We start from the raw sequence: 15,375 nt of genomic DNA on the forward strand, positions 1-15,375 counted from the left end.
ACACTGCAAAAATACGATGATATTGTTGTACAACAGAACAAATCAACATTCTGCAAGGTGATTTGACAAATGGGGGCAGCCCAAACAAAAATTTATAACTTTGAAACTGGACTTCAAATCAGCACCAAATATGGCACAGATGGAGCAATCTGTCTGCTCTTGCCCTGTGCCAGATTTGGAGATTTTTGGGCAAAATTATATGTTTTTAAAACTAAAACTGTTTTCCCCCCATGCAGCAACATGCAACGTTAAATGCCCCAAGATTTAAAACAGATCAAATAAATTGAAAATACCAGTCTTGCTTATTTTGAAAGAGAATGGTTGGCCCCACCTGCTTTGTTTTGATTTGGATGGAGTCCAGGTTGCAGTGGCTGAAATACTGATCCTCAAAAATGGCGTTTCAAAAAGGTAAAACAGTGACTTTCTTATAAACAGAACATAAAGCTTATCAACAAGAGCCTTCCAAATTAGTTACATTGTTGCAGCTTTGTGGACCAGGAAAGGAGATGTTTGGAAAGCAGTGAAATGTCACAGAAGCAATCAAAAGACAGGTTTTCTTTGAAGAGTAAAAAAATCTCAGCACCCCAGGCTTGCTTTAATAAAGTGACAGCATTTCAGAAGGCAACATTTTGCCATGTATCTCCAGGGCATTACTGTAGCATACAATTTTGTAAGACTTGTTCAGAATATTTCTACCTTACAAAAGCACAGAGCAGTTGTGTTTGTCCCAGCCCTGAGTGTTTTCAACAAACATTCTCTTAGTATTTCTCATTCCAGTCTCCAACTGGAAATAAAGTCTAGCTCTTAGGCAATCTGAACGTTTGACCCTTTCAGTCAGAACCCAATTAGCTGACTCTCAGGAGGAGACTGCTTTAACTTTCTCTTGGCCAAACAGGCATTAGTGTTGGCAAAGGGATTCTGTGTCTGGTTGTAAAAATATTAAAACAATAATCTAAATAATAATAATTATAGAGAGCCATTATTCAGAAACCTACCTGTTTACACTGTGAAATTACTGATTTTTGCTTTGTGGCTAGGGATGATTTTTATGAGGTTACCAGAGCTTTAGTGCTTGATTTAGTGCTGGAAAAACTATAGGATCTCTAAAGTGCTTCTAACATCTTTTGCCCATTCTGAGTTGGACCTACAGATTTGCATATGCAATGCTTATGCAAATTAGCACCCTCTTTTCTCTTCTGCTTTGGCTATTCTAGGCCATCTAGTCCAGCATTCAGAGTATGTAGCAGCCAGATATATGCCTCAATCGGTAGCCCATAGAATGATATGAGTGCATTAGTGCCCTCCTGGGATCTCGAGTGTATCCATTGCCACCAACAGACTCTTCAGAACCTGATACAAGATGTTCATTCTTCCTTCAGCTAATTTTTCTGGAGATACATTCCATCCATATGTGCCAAGTGGACACCAAAGCCTTTTTTTTTTTTACATATGCTGCATTTCCTGAATGTGTCTTCTGTGAAGAGATTGGCTTGCTTACATGGGCATCCGCATCATTTCCTTTCTGGCTGAAGCAACCGTGGTGTCCTACATATCACTTCCACCTGGAACGGCAAGTTTTCCCTCTGTGAAAGTATGTCAGTTTCAGGGGGATGTACAGCCAAATCTAAAAGGCTTCTGGCTGTATGGTGAATATACAAGGATTTCATTAAGAACCTGATTCCTTGTGTAGAAGTAGCCGATGGAGGGGGGGAACGCCTACCAAAAAACAAAACCTCACTGTAATGTCTGTGAGGCAAGTCGGAAAAGTATCATTTCACACAAGGATTGGGAGGGTGACGTATACATCAGGGAATGGCTCCATTCTGTCATTCACATTTTTCAAGATTTTTATTATTTTTCAGCTTTCCAAAACCGCAACCTCCCCCCTCTTAATTTGGTTCTTTGCAGTCCTGGCAGTGGGAACACACTTCCACCGGAGTCCTCTTGGCTCAAAGAAATATGCCCTTTGAGTCCCACATTCGCTTCACACAGTAGCCAGCCAGTTGCCTTTGGAAGCCCAGAAGCGAGACATGAGTGGACCAGAAATCTTCCCGCATTCAGCTCTAGTGGGAGGAAGCTGGGAGATGCCGAGGGAGAAGAACTAGCCACTCCCCCCCCCCGTAGCATAATTTCATGCATTTCTATCATGTGTTCTTTGCTTGCCCTTTTCTAAGCTTATGACTCCCATATATTATTTATGCCTCTCTGCAGTTGCTCAGGCTCATTGTTACAGATCTGAGAACAAGGTATGCCTCCTCTAGGAACAAAGACAGTTGCCTTTTGGTGAATGAAGCTGTTGGTCTTTCTAGCACGGTGCTGTCCACTCTAACTGACAACTGCTCTCCATGGTTTCAGGCAAAGCTCTCTTCTAACTGCTCACGGATCTTGTTGGCCTGTCTGAAGTAGAACTGTGACAAAGTGGAGAGGACCTTGATCTTGGAACCACCATACTGGGCAGGGATGAGGGCCTTGAATGCCAGCGATAGGCCCTGTTGGTCTCCCACCCACGTCCTAACCAGACTTGACCTGACTTTGCTTCCAAAATCAATGGGATGGGTTTATTCTAGGTGGTTTGATGGCATACGTCCCACCTCTTCCTGTTGGGAGTCTGGTGTCCTTAGACTGGTCCTATAATTAGAACTCAGAAGACTTCGCTTTCAAACAAAGAGCACAACTTTGCTTAATTTCTCTCCTTGTTAAAATAAGCCACACGCGATCAATCATAGTCCCCAGTGAAGGAGGTGAAGGAATAGTTTAGACTTTAGGAGAGCTTCTGGCAGCTTTATTGCAGTAGGTTAGTCATGTTTAATTTTCCAATCTGCATAAAAGCCATTCCTCTCTCTTTTATTTAACATCAGACTGGAAAGTGTTTTTGTCGCAGGATGTAATGTTTGCCTTCCTTTTCCATCGTCTTGACATTCGTCAAGTCACAGTTTGCTAAGTAGCACTCTTTGCTTTTTGCCAGGTTAGTGATCTTTTTCCCCCACAAAACTTGGAGAAGAGTGTATTCTTGATTCTCAGGGGGAAAAAACGCAATAAAGAGTTGCATTTAGAAAACCACACCACCATCTGTCTGTCCTTTGGCAAACACTTTTAATCAGAAGCCAGATTCTGCACATGAAGTCCAGTGACGCCAATACAGATGCCCACATTCAGTCTAGAGTTGGTTACTCTTTGACTGGTTATGACATCTTGGACAACGTCCAGAATATAGTGTGCTTATTTTACGTTTTTGGTGATCTGACTTTTGTTATATGATCAATGCTTTCTTTGCAAGGAAAGTATTGAGGCCTTAGGCCTTCCTTGAGGAGACGTACTTAAGCCCAGAGAAATGGAGAATGAGAAGCTGGGCATTTTAGCGTAGAGAAGACGGAGAGGTGATGTAATAGCCAAAGATCTGAAGGTTGCCATGTGAAAGATGGAGCAAGCTCATTTTCTGTAGCTGCAAAGGGCAGGACCTAAAGTAATAGATTCCATAAAACATAAGGGCCCTGCTGGATCAGGCCAAGGGCCCATCTAGTCCAGCTTCCTGTGTCTCACAGTGGCCCCACCGGATGCCTCTGGGAGCATACGAGACAACTAGATATCTGTCTCCTGATACCCGTCCCCTGCATCTGGCATTTGGAGGTACCTCCCTTTTAAGCCTGGAGATCATGGCTTGTAACCTGTGATGTGATGGATTTTTCCTCCAGAAATCTGTCCAATCCCCTTTGAAAGGCATCTAGGACAGATGCCATCACCACATCCTGTGGCAGGGAGATCCACAAACTAATAACACGCTGGGTAATGAAATATTTTCTTTTGTCTCCCAACTACAAGGAAGAAAATTTCAAATGCTAGGAAGAACTTCTTGATAGTGCCGTTTGATAGCAAGATGAATTTGCCTCCGAGGTTGGTGGACTGTCCTTCAGTGTTTTTGTTTGTTTGTTTGTTTGTTTTAAAGAAAAAAAAGAAGATTAGATGGCAATCTGCTAGGGATGCTGTAAGCCAGGATTTCCTGCTTTGACAGAGGGTTGGACTTGATGATCCTTGGGGGTCTATATTTCTATGATTTTAGGTTTAGGTGTAACCTTCTGACAGATTTGTGATGGAGAAGACTGTCCATAGCTGCTAGTCATGGTGGCTATATACTGCTTCCAAAATCAGAACACCATGCCTTTGAATTACTGGGGAACAGAAACAGAATAGGGCTGTGGCCATCATCTTGCCCTACTAGTTGGCTTCTCAGGGACATCTGGTTGGCTGCAGGATGTGGCACTAGATGGAACACTACCCTGATCTGCTATTCATTGTGGTGGTTAAAGCTTAGGTGGTTGCCCCAAGGTGCATATTGGCCTATGTTACCTATCTGTATGTGGCTTCATCTTGGGAGCTCCACTATGGCACAAAAATGGTCACACATTGGGAGAGGGGGTTTCTTCCAGGTTTCATTTTGCCTCACATTTTGTAACCCATTTCTTTAATGCTTGGTGGTGAAAGTTAATGATTGTTTTTGTAACCTTACAGATACACATTCTTTTTTTCCTCTCTCTCTTCTGTTCTTCCTCCAGCTCTTCTTGCAGAGTTTTGAACTTCTGGTTAAATTCCTCTAGCTGCACAGCAGAAGTCAAGGATGAGCAGAGTAGAATAGTTTCAAGTTCCCCAGATTATCCCACCCCTTTCTCATCAATTGGCACAGTCTCAGTAACTCACTCTGAGACATATGTAGGAGAAAGAATAAAAGATTTCATTAATTACACCTGAATAGCAAACTAACAAAACAGCAGACTGCTTTGAGCAACAGACTTCAACAGACTACAAACTTCCAACAGAAGAGAGAGAGAGAGAGAGAGAGAGAGAGAGAGAGAGAGAGAGAGAGAGAGAGAGAGAGAGAGAGAGAGAGAGAGAGAGAGAGAACTCAGAAGAAAGCCAGGACTATCTTTCAACTCGGAGGCAAGAAAGGAATAATAGGTTAGGACTAGACAGATTGACTCCCTTCATGGATTGCTGCCTTGTCGTGGCAAAGGGGTTGAGTAATTCAGAGAAGCTATGGGCTATGCCGTGCAGAGACACCCAAGACGGACAGGACATAGGACTAAACACAATCCACCTGGAGCAGGAACTGGCAAGCCACTCCAATATCTTTGCCAAGAAAACTCCATGAACAGAAACAAAAGGCTAAAAGATATGATGCTGGAAGATGAGCCCCTCAGGTCAGAAGGCGTCCAACATGCTACTGAGGAAGAGCGGAGGACAAGGACAAGTAGCCCCAGAGCTAATGAAGTGGTTGGGCCAAAGCCAAAAGGACGCTCAGCTGCGGATGTGCCTGTAAGTGAAAGGAAAGTCTGATGCTGCAAAGAAAAATACTGCATAAGAAGCTGGAATGTAAGATCTATGAACCTTGGTAACCCGGATGTGGTCAAACAAGAGATGGCAAGAATAAAGATTGACATCCTGGGCATCAGTGAACTAAAATGGACGGGAATGGGTGAATTCAATTCAGACAATTATCATATCTACCATTGTGGGCAAGAATCCTGTAGAAAAAATGGAGGAGCCCTCATAGTCAACAAAAGAGTGGGGAAAGCTGTACTGGGATACAATCTCAAAAATGATAGGATGATTTCAATACGAATCCAAGACAGACCTTTCAACATCACAGTAATCCAAGTTTATGCACCAACCACCGATGCTGAAGAGGCTGAAATTGACCAGTTCTATGAAGACTTACAACACTTTCTAGAACTGACACCAAAGAAAGATATTCTTGTCATTATAGGGGACTGGACTGCTAAAGTAGGGAGTCAAGAGGTGTGCTCTGGTCCGTGGGGTCACAAAGAGTCGGACAGGACTAAACGACTAAACAACAAGAGCAAGACAGATTGACAATTGCCCAGCCCAGAAATGTGTTTCCCAGCCACATGTCCTACAGGCAGATGCGAGGTTGCAAAAACCCCAACAGTTCTATACATTCATTCATTTGTTTTCCAGAATTATTCTTCTAGGGTTTATTCAGCCTCCACCACCAGTGAAAGATTGAATTCCTTCAATTGCTCCTGCTGCTTTTCCTTCCCTCCTACTGACCTTTCCAAGCACTGCCTTCCTCCTGTTTTAAGGATGCCATGGAATTAAGAATGCCACCACTTAGCCCTAAGTCAGAAGCTCTGGCATGGACATTTGCCTCTTCTGTTCACTTTCACTTTCACCTTTTCAGTCCAAGCGTAGCCCATCCTCCTTTCCCTACCAAAAAAGAAGAAAATGTGATCAAAGCATCCTCTCTTCCTGTACAGATCCCTCCTCACCCACTGCTGCCTTTCCCTTCCAGATAGGCTGCCATAACTCTGTGTGGGCAAACAGTTATGGCAGTGCTAAGCTGTCCCCCAGGACAAAGTAACACAGCCCCCATGTTTTCCGAAGGAAGAGCAACAAAAATAAGCAAACAGTTCTACAAAGTATAGTAAGAGGAATATTGTATGGATACCATCAGCGCAGAACAGAGTTCATAAAGGAATAACAAATCCTCCACATGGAAGAGACCCTGACTTGGACTGGGAGAGAACAAGAGAGGAGAGGCTGCTTTATATGTTTTTTCCTCTGTTGTTGGTTTTATCTCCTTCAGTCATTGTTTTATTGCATTAGTATTGTATTCAATATTCATAACAGAGTGAACACAGCCCAGACAAAGCTGGTTACTGGGTGTTTTTGAAGTGCAGGGAATGAATGAATAATTAAATTGCTGACTCCAGAATGTATGAAAAGCACATAGGCACAACAAGGGATCCCGTGCATCCTTTGTCAGATCAGCTGTTGTTGTATCCTGATTGTGACGAGGAAGCTTTTACAAGGAAAACAAATTTCTATGAGAAATGGTTTTAAGGAGGGACACTGGGCATAGCATTGCTCTAAATTAGTAATTAAATAAGATTCTGGAGTTGATCCCTGGATAGAGTTATATCTCAGTGGTGCTTTCAGTCTACATGAACTGATGTTTCTAGTTCCATCATCATCCTTTGGATATGCTACACGCTCACTGAAATCCTGTTCTTAGTGTAGTAATTCACACTAGAATAGGTCCATTGAATCAGTTGGGATCTGGTAAGTCAACTTCCCTGTAAGTTACACTGATTTAAATGGGCCTACTCTAATTGTAACTTGCTTTAAGTTACTACTCTAAGTCACAATTAGGGTTGAATCAATGCAACTTTCAGAGGGTGGAACTCACCGAATCCTCATTGATTCAGTGGATCTACTCTAGTGCGACTTACTACAGGAAGCAATAAGATTTTGCCCAATGTCTCCTATCGGTGCCTCTTGACTTCTTGCCTAGATGGTATGACTTGCAGTGAGATAAATGTTCACTTACTTTTGTTCTCATAGACGAGAACTAAAAAGTCAAATATTTTCTCCCCCCCCCCCGGGTGAAATCATTAAATTTTTTATCTCAGTCATCCATGTGAGGTTATCTGGAAGTTGAATCATGGCAACTGGACTTGTTTCTTGTTAGGTTGAAACGTTTTGCTACTCATCCAAGTCGCTTCTTCAGTCAGAGGAGAGTTAGTAGAAGATCTCTGATAGATCCTCCACGTTGGTTTCAGGACCAAGGAACAGAAAGCTATGCATTGCCTGAAATACATTTTTAAAACACAAGATACCCCCCTTTCATGCAAAAAAATGTGGTGATGTTTTTTTTGAAGAATGCTGTTTTTGATGTACAATGCCATTTTTTTAGTTTTGTGCATGCAGCTCAGTAGGAAAAGAAAGAACAAAAAATGGCTCAGATTTGAAAAAGGACCAGCAGCATACCCTTGTGTGTATATATATCAGTGCTCAAACACACACATGGAGAAATAATTCCTGCTAATTTAACCAGAACCACAGTTTGGCTCACCATAGCAGGAGAGATGTCTGTGACCAGTTGCTTTGTGTGTTGGTTGCTGATTGTGTGTGGGGTCTTGGGACTGGAAAGGTTCATTAGACCTGGGTCTGGGCAGGCCTTCAAAGAGAGGATGCCTTCAAATAATAGACTGTCCTCTAACAAAGAGGTACTATTAAAGAGGTACTATTTTATAAAGAGTACTATTCTTTATAAAATAGGATCTGCAGCATGCCTCCTTCATAGTAGGCCCAGCATCTGGCCCATGATAAGATTTTTGGCAGATATGCTTACATTTATGTTTCTGCTCTGGGACAGAAGCAATTTACAGCCCACTTTTTATTCATAAACATTCTTCATCTGCAATACAATTTAAAACAGAAGCAAGACAAGTAAGACCATAAAAAAGCACTAAAACTGAAAAGAGTCAGTATAAATCATTAAAATAAATGAATGAATATTTAGAATCTGAATCATAAGAGGCTTTTCTTAACAAGAGCAGTAACAACTCTCTCTCTCTCTCTCTCTCTCTCTCTCTCTGTGTGTGTGTGTGTGTGTGTGTGTGTGTCTGTGTCTGTGTCTGTGTGTGTCTATGAGCACATCAAAAGGAGTAAACTTTCTGCAACATAATCCTGAGGAGCTGGTTCAAAAGTTTAGAAACTGTAGTGCCCCATTCCCTGAGATTTCCGGATCGAAACCCGAAATCAGACATAGGCTCTTGGTGATATCTGGGGAGAGACTTTATGGGATGTCAAAACGATATGTGCTTCTGATATCAAAAAGATGGGACAGGCATGGGTTGGGAGGGAAGCAAGAAAATTAGGCATAGTAAGACTTGGGACCAGTGAGGAATGGCTAGGACTGTGGAAAGCCATACCTCACATTTTCTCCTTCTCCAGCATTGCTTACTCTGAGACTTTTCTCCCTTTGTGGAGAAGTTTAGAAGTTTCTTGAGACTTTAACCAGCATCCTGAGAGCTGGGAACCTTAAGAGACCAACAGTGGTATAGATGGATCATTTTAGATTCTGGACTGAAAGGTGCTATGGACTCCCCTTCTTTAGAAGGTAGTGAGTGTGACTTCAGTTACTTCAAATAGTACTATGAGAGCTTTGTTGTTTCTTGGTGTTCTCCTGCTCAGTATATATTTGACTATAGCTCAAAGTAATGTAGTATTAGCAATGCACAGTACATATATACATGTACATATGTACTGTGCATTGCTTAATATATATGTACATATATATAGGTACACACACATATTTACATGTACTGTGCATTGCTTAGGCATTTTGTCTAAGATTGTTTACTTAAGGAGAATGTATGAGCAAACCAAAACAGGATATTATGGGACAATGATATGTGCCAAAAATGTCCTAAAAAAGTTAGGGGGGGAAGAGAGAGAGAGCGAGAGAGCGCGCGCGCGCGCACACACACACACACACACACACACACACACACACACACACACACACACACACACACAGACACTCCCCCTAACCTAAGACTATATATACTCTCCCCCTAACTTTTAGGAGGACATTTTTGCCACACGTTATTGTCCCATAATATCCTGTTTTGTTTTGCTCATACGTTCTCCTTAAGTAAACAATCTTAGACAAAAAATTTTTTTAAGAAAACCTTCGTATCAGCATTACCGTCCAAGTACAAACTATTGGGTGAACAATGTTCAGGGAGGAAAGATGCAGCCAAGACACAAACAGTTTGTCAGCGGTGAGATTTATTTGAATCCAGAAGTTAATAAAGTAAGAAGATCCTTGTGAGAAAAAGGGGTGGGAAATGGTGGATGAAGTCAGGTGGCTGAATGACGAGGCCGAGCATAAAACCCGTTCTAGACTGTGAGGCAGAAGTCATACGGTCTGGGAGAATTCTCTCCATAGATGCATCCTTTCTTGGGCTAAAGCCTATGCTCTTTCACAAAAAAAATATCTATGGAGGCAAACAGGACCTCACAGATAGAGCTTATCCAGAGAGAACATTTGTTCTCATAAAAATACTTGGTTCTGCACTGATTTTATCAATGTTTTTCTTGCCATCCACATGATACCAGTTTTGCCTCACAAAGTTCAGTTCTTTTTCTTTAAAAAATAAAAATGAATTTTTGTGCCTTTTAGTCCCCCTTTGTTAATATCTTTTATTATTATTATTTTTTTTGTCTTGGTTTGTTCTGAAAGGTGGAGTTTAATGCTGTGGTGCTTCCTGAGGAAAGGTTCGTGTCTGTGGTCAGAGGCTCCCAATAGGAAGCATTCAGTTAATTAGCAGTCAAACATACAGCTCTTGGTCTTTGTGCTGCAGGGCCATTATAGCTGAAGCTAAAACATGCTAGAAAACAGAAAGCACAAACCAGGCAAATGTTAATGATCTTAGATTGTGTTGAGTGGGAAAGATCTGTCCATATGACCATAGTTTTCTGCTCCTTGGGGCAAACAATCATGTGTATGTGTTTATATGCCGTTATGTTGGAACTGACTTATAGGAAATCCTAATAGGACTTTCAAGACAACTGAGATATTTGAGGAGTGGTTTTACTAGTGCCACCCCGCCTCCATGGGTTTCCATGGCTAAGTGGAGATTCGAACTCAGGTCTCCTGAATCCTCATCTATAAGTCTATCTACTATACCATGCCATTCATTTTTCAATATCCAGATGTCTTCAACAGCCAGATTTCTGAACCATTTTCTTGAGGCTAAGCAGGGAGTTTCTTAGCTACAGTGGGACTTCTTTCAAATAGCCCTTTTCATTTCAACTTCTCTTCTTCTTTCTGTCCAGCAGAAACAGAACAGTGATGGACATCCTGTCAAGTAGAATTGTTGTACTGAAAACAAGGACCTGCTGACCTATGGCCATGGTTCTGTTGGCTGGAGCCTCAATTAGCCACCAGGTCATGATGACTAGAGCCAAAGCACAGCTCCATGGAAGTATTTGCTTATTTTGATGCCCCTCCAGACCTTGGAAACCAACTTGAAAGAAGAATGAAGATAAGAGCCAGAATCCTGTTGGCTTACTTAATCCAGAGTTAGTGCAACGACATCAACTGCAGTAGTGAATTGTCACCAGTTAACAAGTTATTGCTTGCATCCTTTGTTGCTTGCCAGTTGGGTGAGCTGGTATGCATTAAGAGATACTGTACAAGAGCAATTTGTTAATGAGCACCATTTTGCCACTGCAATTTATGCCATTGCAGTTACATGGCAGTAATTTACTAATATAATTTGGACCACTAATATGTTGAATCCATTCCTAACGGACCTGTGTTAGGATGATAATCTCAGTTATGGATGGCTCTACTGTGTCATTGCATTCATTGTTTTTTTACAGAAACTTTCCAAGCTCTGCTCTCTCGTGCTATGTATAAAAACTGACTGGACTGGCAACCTGAATTTGGAAAAGTTACTTTTCTGGATTTCATGCCCCTGAATCCCTCAGCCAGCATGGCCACTGGCTACAGTGGCTGGGGAGTCTCAGAGTTGTAATTCAACGCATAACATCTCCAGACTTTACTATTGAATCTTTTTTGGCTTTCATGACAGAACAGTATTCTGCACCATACCTCAAAGCAGCAGGTGAAGGGCGGGCTGCCTGGGACAAAGCTCACTCTTCAATATCATGCTGCTGTCTTCTACCATTTTTCACTTAAGGCAACTGTCTCTCTCTGCCTAATAGTAGGGCTGGCCTTGTCGGTGAAGATTAGTCCATACGGTTACGGAAGGGAATATGGCCAGATCAGTATGGAAAGGATTTACTTTTGACAATGAATACCACATTCAGCACAAAGAGAGCAAAGGAGCAAAACGGCAGGAACAATCTTTCTTTGGTATGTAGTATCCATGCTGCCACAAAGGGAACAATTGGCCCCTTCATTCCAAGAATTGTTTTTCATAGAAGCAGGAAATGGCCATTGAAAATTAGATCCAAATAATATTTAAGCCAACGGGATGATTTCCATTGTCTCTCAAAGATTTGGAATTGCTCCCTTTAATAACAGAAAGTAAGTTTTTCTTGGGTGGCATTTGAAGAACTTTCATTAGATGACACTTTTGCCAACCGCAGAGATGATAATTTGGCATGAGTCATTATATTTTTGTTAGTATGTTATATGCTGTGAATAGGGATTCTGACATGTTACTCATCCACACAATCAGCTTCTTGGGTGTTGCAACAATCTTGAATGGCTGCATCGCAAATCCAGTGACTCGACAGGGGGACTTTGACAGCATTTGTTTACCATCTTGGCTTAAAACAAGGATTTTATTGGCAATTTAGCTTGCCCACACTGGCCAGTGCTATTTAAAATATGGGTTTTGAGGTCAGTTTTTTTTCTTTATGAAGTTTGGAATTAAGATACATGAAAAATATTTTGATGTGTTGTCAGCTTGGGCTCAATATGAGCAACTGGCAGAATTTAGTCAAATTATCTTTAATCTCAATATTCATTTCAACAGCCAGACATGAGATGGTTGTGTTCTATTAATCCATGTCTGCCATATGTTAGGAGATTTCTAGTGTGGTGTAATGGATAGAGTGATGGACTAGGTAGGTCTCTGGAGGACAGGGTCCAAATCCCTACTTGGCCATGGAAGCTCACTAGGGGAGTGGAACTAGTAAAACTACTCCTTAAATATTTCACTTAGCTTAAAGCCCTATTATGGTTGCTATAAGTTGCCTCTGACTTGGTGGAACAGAGCACACACTCATGCACTATATTAGGAAAATAGCAAAAAAAAGAAGATCTAGCAAACATGTGATTAGAAAAAGAAATACTCTGAGCATAAGCAGCTTAGGAAAGATTAGAGTACACATTCCCCACCTACACTGACATCTGTTGAGCAACGTTAATAACCTGTGATGAGTCAGGCTGATCAAATATATCCCCCCTTTCTTTCCTGCACAATGTGGCTACTGGATGTTCATTCACAGCTATCCCTTGCAGCAGATAGGAACGATAATTTTCTGAACTGCTGTGCCTGTCCTTTCCTGTCCTTTAGGCTTCTATTACTAGCTCATTGTCATCATCTTCATTGGGATTGTCATCATAATCGTCACTGAACTGAAGATTTCACGTCTTCACAGTAGTTAGATTTATAGTGGGAAACAGAGTTTTTCTTCAATTAGTACCTAAACAGGGCAATATTCAATAACATGATAATATAGATAAATGCTGTGGTATACTCTGCCTTCTGCACACACACACGTTCCAATGTAGAAGATGCTTATCAGCAAAGTGATCTCATAAATAATCCAGATTTTACTGTCCTGCATGTATAAGTGCAAATGTTTCTCAGCTGCATATGCCATCATTTTGTCTGAAGTGATAGAGAAAATGTCCCTCAGAACATACTATGTCTGGAGACCTTTTTTAAAGCTTTTGCTTATTTTTGTTGTTTTGTTTTGTTTTGTTTCCCTGTTATACAGAACCCATTACATCCCCAAGGCTATTAATTCCTTCCTCAGCCCATGACTTCCAGAAAGGGTTTTCGCCGTAATATATGGCCCTCATTGCCTATAATTCCCCAGATCACAGCCTCTCTCTGGAATATTTTTACAACTTTTCTGTTAACTGCCAGCAAGAAATGGATTTTTATTATGTGCCTCTAGTTGCCTTATTTGGTCTTCATAACAAACATTTGTTTTCCTTTTCTTTCTTCTTGAGATCGTTCATCGCTAACAGCCAAAAATGCTGGGTGCTGGAACTGAAACAAGCAGGATTGGTAGAATTGTAGTTTTTTGGCTTTCTCCCAACAATAGATACGCTCCCATATAAACAGTGGCCTAATGGGAATATGTCTAATGCAACACAAAGATACAATAGTGTTAGCAGCGGTCACAGGACCAAACGTGTTGAGGAATATATGTGTGATATTCACACGACTTCTGCAAAAGATCTGAGTTAATGGCTTCTCATAAATTTAATGTAATAAGAATAAGGAAAAGGTCTAACCTACACTGTTAAAAATATCTTTTTTTGAATTTTAACTCCCAGAATGCCACACTGGCTTGGGGTGATTCTGGAAGGTGTAGATAAAAAGATCATTTCCCTAAGCCTTTGTTCTAGCTGAGGTGAGAGCACTTGCATAATCTGTACCTACAGACTGGACCTTTCAGGAAACAAGGAAAGTGTTCTGATAGGTTTCCATCTAAATTCTTGGGTTCCGTTGCAGCAGGTCTACGAATGCATATTTTGTGTTGGGATGTCCCTCAGTCCAGGAGGAGAGCGTGTATTTTGATAAGCAAAAGGAGCATAATAAGTGATAAGTGCAGAAACATAAGAAGCAGCCTTGTATTTAATTAGATAAACCAAGTCCACAGTTGTCAACCCTGACTAGAAGCAGCTGGCCAGGGTTTCCAGCAGGATCCTTCCCTAGGCCTTGGCCTGGTATTTCCTGGGACTCTCCCATCCAAATACTAATGAGGCCTCATACTACTTTGCTTCTAAACAGGGCTGTAACTAAGGTAGATCAACCAGGGCTTTGCCCCAAAGCACCAAACTTTAGAGAGTGCTGAAATTTAGAAGTGGATTGACCCAGATATACTGTATTGGCTGGAATCTTGTTGCTTAGTGTAGCAAATCGTGTTAGACCAGGCTCACTGAATCAGTGGGGATTTGAAGAGTCTTTTAATTTATGTTAATTATTATTTGTGATGAGGTTTGTTATATGTTTATTTTTTAAGTGTATGTTGTAAGCCGCCTAGAGTGGTCACAATTGACTAGATAGGCGAGGTATAAATTAATTAATTAAATAAATAAATAAATAAATAAATAAATAAATAAATAAATAAATAAATAAATAAATAAATAAATAAATAGGTTCCACTGATACAAAAAAGGTGTACTCTAATTGTTACTTGCCTTATTGTAGTAAATTGCAACTAGAGTAGACACGTTTGAAAAAATATCCCTAATGGAGGAATTGGCTCACCAAATCTCCACTTATTCAGTGGGCCTACTCTAGTATGATGTACTATGCTAAATGATAGGATTTCAACCAGTATGTCTGGGGAGCCTCGGCACTAGCAGAGCTTTCTGTTGACTCTAGAGAAGGGGAACTCCTTCACACCTAGCGTTGAACTAACAATTCAATAGTGCAGCAATGGTTATCCTAGGCTGGGATTCCCAGCTGTCTTTGCTCAGATAAGCTGAGCAAACAACAGCTTGTTTTGGACACTGTTGCTGTTTTTTCAGCTTGCGCAGGAATTATTCAATTAAAAAAAATAACCTCGCTGACATTCTCTTTCATTCTCTGGCTTCAACCCAGCAGCAGCACATGGTACCAAAGTACAGTGTGTGTGTGTGTGTGTGTGTGTGTGTGTGTGTGTGTGTGTGTGTGTGTGTGTGTGTGTAAGGAGGGGTGAGTGCTTTTCATTTTATTACTCCACAACACTACACCAGCTATTACGCGTTTTGGAAGAAAAGCAATTAGACCTTGTGCCAACGTAACATCAGACTTTGTTTATTTATTCTCTGAAGTTTTGTCCTCCAAGGAAGACAGGCTGTATAGATGCTTC

General features: G+C 41.1%; 1 long non-coding RNA gene across 1 annotated transcript in view; it reads left to right on the forward strand.

The window, feature by feature from the left end:
• Positions 1 to 14,763, forward strand: part of LOC144586361 (uncharacterized) — a 140,440-nt gene extending 125,677 nt beyond the window's left edge. Inside the window, exon 2 of the long non-coding RNA XR_013541144.1 lies at positions 14,591 to 14,763. This is a non-coding gene — a long non-coding RNA (uncharacterized LOC144586361). The remainder of the gene's footprint in view (positions 1 to 14,590) is intronic.
• The last annotated feature ends 612 nt before the right edge of the window (positions 14,764 to 15,375 follow it).

Source organism: Pogona vitticeps, chromosome 2 (assembly GCF_051106095.1).
Source record: "Pogona vitticeps strain Pit_001003342236 chromosome 2, PviZW2.1, whole genome shotgun sequence".
In the NCBI taxonomy this organism is placed as follows: Eukaryota; Metazoa; Chordata; class Lepidosauria; order Squamata; family Agamidae; genus Pogona; species Pogona vitticeps.